The 4,280-nt window shown below is 51.6% G+C and overlaps 1 protein-coding gene across 1 annotated transcript in view; it reads left to right on the forward strand.

Annotated features, from left to right (window-relative positions):
* The first annotated feature begins 6 nt into the window (after positions 1–6).
* Positions 7–4,280, forward strand: part of NEDD4L (NEDD4 like E3 ubiquitin protein ligase) — a 76,657-nt gene continuing 72,383 nt past the window's right edge. The window contains exon 1 of the mRNA XM_057383479.1: positions 7–47. The gene's annotated coding sequence lies outside the window, so the exon portion shown is untranslated. The remainder of the gene's footprint in view (positions 48–4,280) is intronic.

The raw sequence follows: 4,280 nt of genomic DNA on the forward strand, positions 1-4,280 counted from the left end.
TGGCGACCGCGGCGGCGGAGCCGGTGTACGGGCTCTCGGAGGACGAGGTGGGTCGGCGCGGCCGGGCTGGGTGCGGGATGCGGGCTGTGGGGTGCGGGCTGTGGGCTGTGCCGGGGCCCCGTCGGCGGAGCCGCGGCCAAGGTTCGGGAGCCGGGCGAAGGTCGAGGGTCGGTCCGGGAGGGCGAGTGCCGCCCGCCCCGTAGGGATCCGCGCCTCTCCCGCAGCGGCCGCTCGCCCAGGGGCGGCCCTGCCCGGGGAGCGCCGCCCGCAGCCCCCGGCAGGTGCGGCCGCCCGGAGCCCGCGGGTGTCGCGGCCGGGCCGGCAGCGAACAAAGAGCCGCGGGCGGCGGTGCTGCGGGCGGGGGCGGCCGCCCCTCTCCGCTTCCTTCCCGCAGCGCTGCCGCTGTCCCCGGGGAGCGGCCGCGGGGCCGGTGCGCCGGGTACCGTGTCAGACACAGCCTGGCCCCGATGCAGATGGAGCCGATAAGTGGGGTAGGACCCGCGATAACTAATCACTGTGTGCCGCTTTATCAGCCGATGTCTTCTGCAGAACCAAACAAATCACACAGGCGTGAGGAGAACAGTCCAGTTTACTTTAGGTGAATGTTAAAAATCCTATTTAATGCCCCTTTTGTTTCATTACCTTGCTCGGGTGCTCTTTTTCTTAGGAGTCAGTGTCATAGAGCATCAGCAGTGGGCAAGCTGCATTACTGGGCTGTGGTTTCAGGGTATCTGCTGTTCGGAGCACACGTATTGGTTTTATTTTTACAGGAGTGAATAGTATTTATAACGGCATTGCTTCCGGTTTTGTGGGGCTTAACACAACGCGTGATGTGTCAGTCTGTTTGTGTTGTAGAAGAAGCTGATGTTAAAAACATCTTCTGCCTTTTGAAGTGACAGACGATATTTATTACCTGGTGTATGTCAGCGGCATTGAGATACTTGTATCGCTTCATTCCCATTGAGAAGGAGGTTCATGGGCAAGAGTGGGTGTTTTGGTAAGGGGGGGTCGTTCTGTTGTTAAATTAGAMGCTGAGAGCACAGTGATTGCAAATGCTCTGCATGTGTATGAAGATAGGGGAGAGGAGACGGCGTTGCAGGAGCGTTGTGTGATGTAGATAGCGAGCACAACAGGAGAGAGCCTTCTCCTCGCTGGGCTGTTTCCATAAGCCTTTGTTGAGCACCGGGGTCGCTGGCAGCAGTCCCCGAGCAGCTTTGGGCCAGCTCTGGTGTGYTGCCCGACCCAGCAGGTAGCCGAGCCTGCTGCAGAGCCATCTGCAGGGTCCTGCCTGCTTCTGGGCTGCCGGAGGGCCTGCRGTGATCCTGCCAGCTCCTGGGCTGCTGAGGGGTCTGCACGGGCTTCGGGAACTGCTRAAGGCAGTGGGGTTTGCTGTCCCAGCATGGCACCCCGAGGTGCTTTTGTGCTTATATAAACAAGTGTGATCGGTGAGGAAAAGAGAAACCTGGAGCCATCCTGACAGGTCTCAGGGAGGTGGCTGAGAGCATCACKCTGGAGCTTGGCTGCTGCCTTTTCTGTTGTGCGTGTGCTCGCTGTGTCTTTTGTCCCTGCCTTCCGCCTCAACATATGCTGGTGCTTGCACAGAATGCTAAAGAGAAACGCATCCAGGGAGAAATCTGCTGCCTGCTCTCACCTTGCCTTGGAGGTGGAGGGATCTTGGAAGAGCAGGGGCTCTTTCTGCCATGATGCTCAGCCCCAGCTAATGCTGGGGATCTGGCCTGTGGAGCAGTGAGCACGGAGATGTGTCTGTCACTCACCTGCCAAAGTAAAACCAAGCTGTTGGAATAGGAGCTGCTGGGAAAAGAAARGCTCTGCACTCTCAGCAGTGACCCATGGCACGGCTGCAGTGATGACCACAGCCACACTGCCTGAGGGACTGGAGAGTTCTTTGTTTCCTGCTTTGCCGTGCATCTGATGATGCTGGATGCTTCTCAGGAAGTGCAGTGACTGTCTAAAACTACAGTGGGACTCCACAAATGGAAATAGGATGGAAGAAAGGGGAAAAAGGGGGCGGGGGGTGGGCATGGAGAAGGCTGGGCTGTAGTTTCATGACCCTGAGAGCCTGACTTGCTCTCAAATCTCTAGTAATGGGCAGAGGAGAGAATGAGGAGAGGGAGGATGATCTGTCTCAGGAAGGTGGCTGTAAGGAAGCTCTRGTAAAGGTAAAGCTCAAGGGGGCTGAGGAAGGTATGCTGACAGTCTCTGCATGCTTGATTGTGTGGGTAATGACTTCCTAACATTGGTTTGGACTTGGCTCATCATTTTTTTGGAAAGCAGAGCTCTGTTAGCTGTGAGATAGCTGTGAGAGGTCCAATTGTGTATGTGGACATACTCAGCTATTAATTTCCTTTGTTCCTGCCTAGGTTTGAAATGCACTTTGCAGATCTGATGTAGATGGGTTTTGTAGGGCTTTGTTGGCCTTGTGCAGTGCATCCACTCGTGGCACGTTTGCTGATTGAAAAATGCAGTGATTTGCATGCGAGCCGGGCTTGCTGCGTGGCTTTCCAGAGAAGCAGCAATGTCTCCAGCAGAGCAGAGGCACGGGCTTCCCTCCTGCGTTCACAGTTGGTGTGTGTGGTACGTGTGGAGCAGGCCTAGGCTGTGCATGTGCCAGCGTGTCTGCAGAGTTTGAGCTGCACTCATCCCTCTGGGTGACTGGGGCTCACTGCGCTGCCTTCCATCTGGACAGTATTCGGGTTTGACCAAGGACTCTGCTAATCTTGGGACACTTGGCACTTTGGGATCTGGGGATCACTGAGTCACAACCATTTCGTTATGGCAGATCACGTTGTGTTTATAGATCAGCCTCTTTGGAAACCTGAACTGTAATTGTTTCAAATTAATTAGTTGAAATCAATTTTGTGTTTATATCATATATATTATAATAATAGCTATTATATATAATAATATTATAATACTATATATAACTTTTTGTCAATTGGATTAATATCTTGCCAATTTTTCAGTGTGGGRGTGACCTCAGCACTGGACCAGGCTGCCCAGAGAGGTGTTGGAGTTCCATCCTTGGGGCAGTTTGGGACCATGGGGACCCAGGCCTGGCCAGCCAGCTCTGGCTTAAGCAGGGCTTGGGCCAGGTGATTTCCAGGGGCTCGTACCAACCTCAGCTCCTCTGCAATTCTGGGAAGTAATATTTACAAAGGCTTCTGGAAGCTTGGGTGCTTTTATGCTATCTCTMAATGTTAGTGTATATAAAAACTTACAGCCCTTTGTAGCTAAAAAATATTTGTGAAGGAAGTGCACCTCATTTGTTTCAGTTTGGGTTTCTTGGGAGTCAAATGTTGCCCACACAAATCCACAAACATTTTGCTTTCTCAGTGTCCTTGGATGGAGGCAAAACTTACTGCTCCTTGGATCTCACTTGGTTGAATAAATAATGGAACTTCAGAAAAGAGATCCTTGAAGAAAGAGTGTATTTTTATATTTTAAAATATTAGGGGGGAAAGAGGTTCATATGTGAAACTGCTCTCTGCAGTTCCAGCATTCTTCTCTTTTCAAGTTCTATTCAACTTCTGTGASTTGCAATTGAATCAATTGAAATTAGAAGCTTCCTACTGAGATGACATTTTGTCATGCCTTAGAAATTGTCAAAAGGACCTTATGTTCCTGAAAATATCTCGATGTGTAAGATACAATCCCATATGCCTCAAGATAAATAATTCTGCATGTAATCACTGCAGTCTAACCTTTCATCTTAGTTCTGCTGTGCTGTGCTGGACAAAAGCCTTGTGCCCAAGGAATGAATCCTGAAGGRTTTCAGGACCTCAGGAGCCTCTATGGTGCTTCACTTTACTGAGACAAACTTTGGGGAAAAGGAAACAATCCCAGTTCTGGGTATGATGGAAGTGGTTCCTTTGGACAGAATGAATTCCTGCAAAGCACAGGCTCACCTGCACTGGGTCTGGCATCAAGGTAAGGAATAAGCCAAGATTTGCCACAGTGGTGCCATGGTGAAGTGCAGCTTGTGCCATGATGTATAAACTGCCTGTCTGTGCAAACTGCTTCAGACTGAGGCATAGGGGAGGTTGGCTTTTGTGCCTCTTGTTTACATGTTCCTGATGGATTTGTTGCTCTGGAATGATCTCCCTTGAGGGTATCTCCTTCCCTGTACGTGGTAATGGATCTGTGAGGTRGGGCTGCAGAGGCCTCAAGAGGAAGCGGTTATCACTCACGATCAACAGGATTTATTGGGGAGGAAAAGGGCTGCGATTTTCCCTCCCTCCTGGGCTCAGTGACAGCAGTGG

The sequence above is a fragment of the Malurus melanocephalus genome, unplaced genomic scaffold (genome assembly GCF_030028575.1).
Source record: "Malurus melanocephalus ecotype Western Australia unplaced genomic scaffold, MMel_1.1 scaffold_636, whole genome shotgun sequence".
Lineage (NCBI taxonomy): Eukaryota > Metazoa > Chordata > Aves > Passeriformes > Maluridae > Malurus > Malurus melanocephalus.